General features: G+C 43.6%; 1 protein-coding gene across 1 annotated transcript in view; it reads right to left on the reverse strand.

The window, feature by feature from the left end:
* Positions 1-9,439, reverse strand: part of PTPDC1 (protein tyrosine phosphatase domain containing 1) — a 102,232-nt gene that overhangs the window by 76,858 nt on the left and 15,935 nt on the right. The window contains exon 2 of the mRNA XM_087887813.1: positions 5,269-5,401. The gene's annotated coding sequence lies outside the window, so the exon portion shown is untranslated. The remainder of the gene's footprint in view (positions 1-5,268; positions 5,402-9,439) is intronic.

The raw sequence follows: 9,439 nt of genomic DNA on the forward strand, positions 1-9,439 counted from the left end.
TTTAAAAATATTCGACATGGGTGATTTCTTTCCACGAGCGGCCGAGCGGCAGGACTCGAAATGGCTTGAAAACGGCCTCTGAAATCAGAGCAGAAGAAAGAAACTCGCCCCACGCGCAAAACCCGCAGCCAAATCCGCCGGACCCAGGTCGGCGACGCTCGCGTGGCTTCAGTTGCTCCAGTGGGCAGCTCTTCCTTTTCAGGGAACGCGAGAGAAGCGCCTCTGGCCTCGATAAAGAGGGCTCTTTACCGCGCAAGTGGCCCAGAGGCGACGCTGGCCGGTCTGCTCGTCCAGAGGCCGAGGGAAAAAAAAAAAAGGCGCCGAGGGAGGACCTGGGACGGCGAGGGGCGGATGTCTCCGGACGGTCCCCGCGATCCCAGCGCCACTGCGCGGAAGCGCTCTGGTCCTTCATTCCGCAACGCTGCTCGGGCGAAGGGCGGCACTCAAGCCCTCGCTCCAGGCACCAAGGTGAAAGAAGGGAGCCGGGGAGATCTGGCAAAGGTGGTTCTGGGAAGCTGCGCTCTCGCCTTCCGATTGTTTTGGGAAGAAATTTTGGGGCGAACCGAAGGGCGGAGGGAACCCCCTCGAAAGTGCCGGCGGGGTTGTTCTGTGTTCCTCGTGAACGGACTGGAGGGAACCGGCAAAGGGGCTGCAAAGAGCCCCGTTTCCCCCCTTAAGAGACCTTGGGTCCTTCCCGCTCGGCGTCTTTCTCTTTCTCCCCGGGAAGAGGGGAAAACGCTGCCAGACCTTCTCGAGATCGCTGCGGATTCAGTCCCTGGCTTTGTCTTTTGAATGGCAAATTCAACCCTCCCGTCCTTGGTTGGGAGGCGGACGACAGCCCGGTCAAGTCCAGAATGCCGTGCAAGGAGCACGGACGGTGGCACTAAAATTGCCTCCAGATGGGAGTTTGGAGTGAAAACTTCAAAAAGAGTCTGGAAGGGCGCGCTGGAGGCGCTTTTGCAACCCAAGTTCTTTTCCATTCCGAGAAGACCCTCATAAGAAAAGGGGCGGGTGGGGAATCCTGGTTTGTTTCGGCAGCTTTGGGCTAAGCCCTCTTCTTTCCAGGGGTGCCATTCTCAGGCCCTCGTCGAATGGCTTCGGAAGACGCCCTCTGGGCTCCCTGGAAAGTGACTAATTTGGTTTGTCTTGCTATCGTCGTGGGGAGGAGGGGAGCACATTTCCACCGTTTCCTTTCCCACCGTTTCCTTTGACCAAAACCGACACTGTTAAGCGTGGCCTTAGTAGCCCCTGTGCGCAAGTCAAGCCCCAGGTCTAAGCAACCTTACCCCAAATCTTTCTTTAAGGTACTGGAGTGCTACTGCTAGTGCTAAAAGGCCTCTGCTTTCTTTCAGCTCAAGGGGGACTCACACTGGGCTTGTTGGGCTGTGCCTATAATAGGAGAACAGTCTAAAAGTGTTCCTGTACAGCATTCACTAGGAAGAAACTTCTTACCAATTGAAGGGTTACTCCTAGTTGAGTTATCAAAGATGGGGCTGTAGAATGAGCCTCCCAGGTTTTGTTTTGCTTTAAAGAAAAAAGACACCCTCAAGCATATAGTTTCTTTTTATTTCCATGAAGTGTTCTATTTTAATGTAAAATAAATAATCTTGAAGGAGGCAAAATAGTATCTATAATTAGATATTTGTGATATAGTGAAATAATTGTACAGCAATATAGACCATTCATTTATTACTAAGGAAGGGCGAAAGAGCAAAATTAAAGATGACATTCAATATCTGAGATGCTTACTTGACAGTTGGCAAAAAAGGATATCCTAAATCCTGCTCTACTTGACCCTATGGAAGCCTACATGGGAATAAGGCTGTAGGCTTATTAACTTGTCAGCATGCATGAGATGTTACCGTTTGGGGCTAATAATTTATTCATTGCATCTGTCAAATGCTTCAGAAAATAAACTGCTTATGAATTGCATAATTTAATGATAATATTTTAAGAGAACTATAGTGTATGTTGTATTTTCCCCATCTGCTTAGTTCTGCATATGTTCTTCTTTGTACCTAAACTTTAATTAAAAGGAACAACACAATACAATAAGCCAATGCACCATAAACTCCTCAATATTGAGGCCATATAAATTGAACAAGTAAATAACTAGTTTACTATGCAGTCTTGTAGTAGTCCATCAAATTCAATACTACATACTCCCAGATAAACCATACATATATGTGTATGTATGTGTGTATATTCGTTGAACCGTAGCCAAGATACTTCCAATTTTACCGGGAGAAAACTTGTACCATGTGTGTGTGTGTGTGTGTGTGTGTGTGTGTATCAAAAATGCAGTCTAGAAAGATTATTGAGCATATTGTAGGCACTGTGGGCATATTTATGGGGACTTAAAAACATCACCTTACACAAGTAAATTTTCTTCCAAGGAACTAAATATGTGCTGTTAAGGTATATTCTGTTAAAGCTCTTACTCTTAAAGTTAACAGCAATAGACTAAGAAAATATAAGTGATTATTACACAGATTAACACTGGATTTTATGCCTTCTCCTTCTGTGCAGTATCCTCCTCAGTTGATTTTACTGGAGTTTAACAGCTTTCCTTGCAAGTAAATGTGGTCGGGGAAACACTATTGTAGACTTTCTCTTCTTACAATTATTTGAGGCTTCACTCTTTGGCAGGCAGTAGATGGATAAGATTACCCCCCATCCACCCTCCCCCTAAATACTCTTGAATATTTTTCCAATATGGAGCACAACTAAAATATCTCCTTTTCTCACAATAGCAAACATCCTATTGTAGAAAAGCATATGGTAAAATACAAATTGTAAAACAACTACCTGCCATCATATAACTTCTCAGCCACACCGGTGTAGTTTTCTTTCTTTCTTTCTTTCTTTCTTTCTTTCTTTCTTTCTTTCTTTCTTTCTTTCTTTCTTTTTTTCTTTCTTTCTTTCTTTCTAAGCAAATGGTGTCAGACTTAACCTGAAGAGGAGGCTATCCTCTTTAGGTTAAGTGATCCCGAAGGGAAAGGGTCCTGAAGAGAAAACTATACACTAGACAGACATAACCGCAAAGTCTCCAGGATGTGAGTTCAACTTGAGATATTCTCAACTTTTGATATTGTGACCCCTGATGGATGCCTCAGCAAGTTCACCAGGGCTAGCTGTGAAGATTGAGACTGTTGACCAGCTCAGGATTCAAACTTCAATTTTGATAACTCAGTTAAGGATGGTAGGTGAACCCAGTCTCTGATGAGCCAGTCTGTATCAAGTAATGTTTTCTCACCCTCTTTCTTTGGTGAATGCTCCAACTTTTTCCCCAGCACAAAGGGTTTAAAATTAAGCTCCCTTTGCTACAGATGGATTTCTTCCAGCTAGGGAAAAGCTTCAAGCTTCTTTGGAGACGGAGCATCAATATAATCCCCTTTTGAGGGCCAGTCCATGTATAGTGTGTTCTGTTTGTTCAAATGCTTTGTCTGACATGGCTGGCTTCTGCATCCTTCCCAGAAAAACCTCTCTACTAAACAAACTTTTATATAAGAGGCTTGACTGTTCATTTTGAATTCTCAGTTCTTCTGTCCCAAACTGTCCTTCCTGGTCAATGACATTTGCTCACACAGAAAAGTTGAGTTTGCCATTTTCTTACCAGTGAGTTAAAACTTCACTAGCTGCCATTGTCCCTGAAGTGACCAGGAACAGCAAAGCAAAATGCTGTGTTCCTTTTTCTGGCAGTTTCTTAGAGGCCTCCTTTTCATGTCATTGATTTAGGATGGGACAGGTGGGCAGGGCTTTGTACCAAATGAAAGACTTCTTTGCACCTTTCTCGAAAAAAGGTACTGGGAAAAAAAAACCAGGGAAGGGAAGGGAAACTATATCCCAATTAAAAAGCAAACAAGAAGTGGAGATTTGTTAGCATTATCTTGCCATTTCCATTCAGAGGATTCAAGAGGAGTTCATTTCAAAGTAACTCCATCCTGACTTAGGGTGCTTGGGATAGATATGACCTGGGTTTTGATGATGGGAGAGTTCATGCACCAACTAAATCTTTTCTGCAGAGAGATCGGTAATCAGTAGCGGGGAGTAATTTCAACCAGAAAATAGAAACTGGAATTCCAGACAGTTTTCAAAGCATGGCTGATTCTTAAATCCGTACATGAACTTTATGTCTTGAAGGACTTTTCTCTAGAATGTTTCAGGCAGAGAAGTCCTGTGATCCTAAATCAGTGCTTTCTATTAACAAGCCAGCTTGAAATAAAGGAATTGGATCTCCAGTTAAATAGGCCTTTTCAGATGCTTTGGACTTCTTTCTCAGTCAGCAAGGACTATAGTAGCCCCTCTGGAAAGTTGAAAGCTGAAAAAGACCGAACACTTTGCAGAGATAAAAAAATATTAGGCTATCAGTCAGAATTAAATGTGAGCAGAAATGTGTGTAATTGCACTTTTACAATGGTAATCTCCTGTCTCACGTTAATCTTGCTTTCAAAGACATAAACCAGGTTGACTGAATCTGTGTGACTACACTAGTGATTTATAGTGTCTTTAAAAACGTCATCTTTGTGCTGCTATGTAAGTAACAAAATATTTTTTAAAATTGCATGATACAGACTTACGCACTTCCAGAAATATTTGCATGATACAATAAATGTGGGCAATGAATTTCCTTTTCCTTAACCATTATATAACCAGAAACCTAACATGTTGGATTTTTCCTGGCTGGTTCTAGGTTTAACCATTTTCCCCTTTGGTGCTGGTGCAACTTAGCCATCCTTGCAGAGTCATTGTTTTCACCTGGGTGTAGGGTTGGCTGGGCAAGATGAAGTGGAAGTGGGGATCAGACAGAAGAGGAGCCATGTCTTTGTTTGTTGGGACAAGGACTAGATCAGGGTGATCACAATAAAGTCTTTAACTTTCATCATCTTGGCAGATTATCACCTAGATTTCAGGATGATGGAGGGAGCTGCATTTGCAAAATGCTTTAGTAAATTTGATAACATGACTGGGCTGGATCTCACCACCAGATTAAAGATAGAGGCAGGCAAACATGATTTTTCTGCTCTCTTCTTCCCTGCCAAAAGCAGTCAGCGGGACATGGAAGGCATGTAGCTTTTATAATTCTTGCTTTCAAGATACTGATCCTTCCCTAACAAAATGAGTTTGATACCTTTAGCGTGAGGAAAGCTTGCCATTTGATGCCTTTGGCTTGATTTAAGTCCAACTCAACTGCAAAACTGCAGACATGCCAACTATTTCCCCCCCCCCCTTTGACTAGATATTATCAAAGGATTATTGTCCTCTCACCATGTCAAGAAAGATGGGAACTGTGCAAGACTTGTGTGGTCAGAAGTGTTGTCCCCAGAATTGGATCCTTACCCCTATGACATAAAATGACAACTTCATCTGGAACTTCCCAGGATGCTGCCAAAGACTGCTTCTGAAATAAAGTAATGAAAAGGAGAACTTAGTATAAAATATTTAGGAAACAATAATATGGATGACTATGATACAAATCATGTGAAAGAAATTGAATCCATTTTCCAGACTGGTCTCTTAGCACACCCCAGCCAATTGTGGCCCTTGGCTGGAGAAAGCTGTGATTTCCTGTGAAAAGTTGCCTGAGTGTTATCCCAGGGATCAGTAATCCCTTCTCACTTTGCTCTGTAAAATGAATCCAATAAAATCTTTGTCTCTGGTCCCAGAAGAGGAACCCCGCACATATGGACATCTGTTCTTAAGATGCTGCTGCCCAATGGAACTTGGGGTTTTTATCCTGTCTTCCTACCCAGACAGCAAAGGAAGCCCTTTGTTTGGATAAAGTATTTTTTTTTTAACCTTCATTTTTACCAGAGACTGGGCAGGGCTGAAGATGTTAGATTATCCTTCCTGCCAAGCCAGACTTTGGAAGAGGCTTGTTTTTTGCCGGCTGGTCACTGGGGAACTCAAATGTTCAGTCAGACGTGCAGAGGGACTCCAAGAAATGCACCGTGGAAAGGGAAGTGCAGCGCAAGTTAGATCAGGATTTATGTAACAGCAGCAAGTGACACCAAGCAGACACCAAGTCTGCTCTCGGAATTTCCTAGGAGCCCTGGCCAACCCATGGCAGCACTCACCATTTCCCAGTTTAAGCATACCATCGGGTTTCCTGCCCCACTATCAGTTCTGAATCCACCATCAGATTTGGTTCCTTCACGACCTTCTACCCTTCTTCTACTCTTCCTTCTACTCTTCCTTCTACTCTTATCACGTGGACCTCCTTATATCTAGCGATCTCCAAAGGTGATGGACTACAGTTCTCACCATCCCAGATGGGTCTGCAGTCGAATTAAATTAGAGGCCACTAAATTACGGGCTGCCGCTGCCTTATATTAGCAGATCGCATAAAACAGAAAGGAATTGAGGTCGATTATTCACATCGGTTTTGATCGAATCCAACTGGTATGTTCATAGGGGAAGGAAGGAGGGCTAATGGAGAGAATAGTTGTGAACCAAAAACACTTTCTATTATACTACTGCCCGTGTTCGTGTTTTACCTTTTTAGAAAAGTTCCACGGAGCGCGACTCCGCTTACTAGAAAGGCTTAAGACGCCTGGTTGCCAAATGCCCGCCGGCCAGCGTTTGCCCACCTCGGTTTCTGAAAAATGGTCGCGAGGCCGCCACAAATCTTCCAGATCTGTGAGATCCGAATCTGGCAGACAAGGAAGTGGAAGAGTTGGGCTGCAATAAATTTTCTTCTGGGGGAAAGAATGGCGGGGACGACGTCTTCGGAAGACCATTTCTACTATGCTGCCCGCAATCTGATAAATAATGTCTGAGAAAGGAAGGCTGGTTAGGCAAGCAGAGGATCGCCCTGCAGGACTGCGCCAATCCCGGCGGAGCCCCTGGACAATGAGGATGAAAGCGAAAGCCCTCGGCGCAGAATAGATTGGTCATTTTTATAGCAGAACTTCAATGCTCTGTATAGCCTTTTATTGCTTACTCTCTGTTGCCCCTTGGAACCTGATGATTCGAATCCCAATCCAAATATTTGGATGGCGCTCACTTTAAATAATAAAGTCTGATTTGGCTCTTCCAATTGTCAGCAGAATAGGTTTTGATACTCAAGGGATGGTTGCCTAAGATATGACGCCAGATGGCCAGTCCACTCTTACCAAGGGGGTCTCCATTCTTCAAAAGTCCCCCGATTGGACGTCCGGGGTAGGGAAAAAGAAGCTGGAGCGAAGCTTAGCAGTTCTAGCCTACTTTAAATATTGAGCAAAGAAAGGGGACGTAAGAAAATGGAAGCCGGGAGAAATTTCAGATGGATACTAACTTTAGAAAGGCCAAAAGCAGAGAGCGTGATTTTTTTTTTAAAAAAAAATAAATTTAATTTTTTAAAAAATTTGCTGACCTTCCCACAGAACCTTGAATTGGCTTTTAAATTTTTGCCTACCAAAAGGCAGGCACTCCAAAGTGGGGACAGATCATATGGAACAACACCGTGATGGATGCAGAACGATTAGGAGAAGGGCCCCACTGCCTATTCTAGCCAGGAATTTGTCAGCCTCGTGTTAAGAAAGAAACTGTTGCCTTTTCTAGGATCCCCTTACTCTTGGATAGGGTGAAAATAGGAGGCGTCCTTTCTGATGTTTAGAGCAAGTTTATTATCTTGATCGCTGATTATTCTTTTTCTTTTTCTGTTTTTTGTTTTAAATACCTTCCCTTCCATACACATTTCTTCCTGGCCTTTCGGTTTACTTTAGGTTTGGGGTTGGTTTTGTGACAGGCCCTTCCTTGGATATTGTTTCACGCTGCTTTCAGAAGCTTCTTGGGGCATTGTTTTGGGATTGTTTTAAATCATAGAGTGGGCTAAGCATTCTATTAAATTAAAACACAATGAATTGTCCAGCGTTCGGAAGCAAATCCAATTTCTAGCCATAGACGGAACCAAACATAGCCCCGACCTCTTTCCTAAAACAGCAGCAGAAAATAAACAAGCTCAAAAACATCTCCAGCTGTCAAAGGACCTGCGCATCCAACCAAAAGGTAAAAGACTTTTAAATAGTTTGAGGAGAAAGAGAGTGAGGTGCGTTGCATGTTCCTAAGCAGAGAAACCTTCAGGCTACCTGAAGCCCCAGCAGTAAGGAGGTCTTCAATCCTCTATGCACATCCAGCAGATATCCGTCTCCCTGAGTACCCGGGCATGAAGTCTTGGATACACCTAAATAGAACTGCCCAAATCCTGGAATGGTCAATTATTGCTGAATGTAGCCATACATTAATACATTGAACGTAGACGTTGCCCGAATCATAAATTGGCCAGTGTGTGATAAGTCAAGTCGTCTCTTGGTTAAGCTGCCTTCTTTCTCTACCTCGAAATGTTGGGGACTTCCCTTACGGAGACACTAACCCACATTTGGACAGAAACGCAGCCCCTGCCTTCTGCTCGCTCTCTTTCCTCCTAACACCTTGGGCACTGGCTGCGAAGGAGCGATTCCCTTAATATTAAGGGAACATGCGTAAATGTTGCCTGTTCATAAAAGTTCGGTGGCTCTGGGATAAATATTTTCTAAGAGGGAGGGAGAGAGGGGGAGAAAAGAGGGAGGGAGGGAGGGAGAGAGGGGGGGAGAGAGATTGTAACAACTGATTAAAAGAAATACATTTCCGTAGCAAAATTTTATCTAAATTCATACTTGAATTTCCTTCATCGATTTAATGCATGTTTCCCAAATGGTTTCCCAGAAAACTCCTGCGGAAAGAACGACCTACTCCTAAGAAGGAGAGGAATGCAATCTTCTTTTTTTCAGTTGTATCTGGAGAGGTTTTTAGCATAATTGCTTCAATGCTTTCAATCTTTTGTATACTTTCAACCCAGCGGGAGATGCTTCTGGTTAAACAGGCATAGAAGTGTCTAATTTTGTTGGGGCACTCATTTTGCTTTGAGTAAGATGGACAGTGCAAGTTTACTCAGCTCCAATTAGTTGAATGGCACTAATTCCCAGATGAGTATTAGGTTGCTGCCTTTTAACTTCTTGAACATTACAAAACATTCAAGTAATCTTACATAATAGTGTTGACCATCCTGAACACTTTATTCGGTAATGATTCTCAGATAAACTACAAGATACAATGAGGTCTACAACAGTTGTACTGTAAGCGAGGTGGTTTCTGCTGCCCAAGGCTAATTAGGGATGATTGGTCTTCAAAAGTCGCATCTTCTGACTCTGGAATCCTATTTCAACCGGGGTGGGGATGGGTGGGCCAAAATCCAGCGGGGATTATTCATGGGGACGATCTTTTTACTGTCGAAGGAGCACCCCGCATTCAGAAACATTCTCATTATCCTCAGTTAAGTCCAGTGGTTAAGGCACCCAGGAAAGGGTAGAATGTGAGTTCTAGCCTTAAACCACGGAAGCCAGTGGGGTGACTTTGAACGAGTCGCGCTCCCTCTCGGCTCAACCCATTTTACAGAGTTGTTGTTGCGGGGAAAAATAGG

Source organism: Pantherophis guttatus, chromosome 2 (genome assembly GCF_059756535.1).
Source record: "Pantherophis guttatus breed Tessera chromosome 2, ASM5975653v1, whole genome shotgun sequence".
In the NCBI taxonomy this organism is placed as follows: Eukaryota; Metazoa; Chordata; class Lepidosauria; order Squamata; family Colubridae; genus Pantherophis; species Pantherophis guttatus.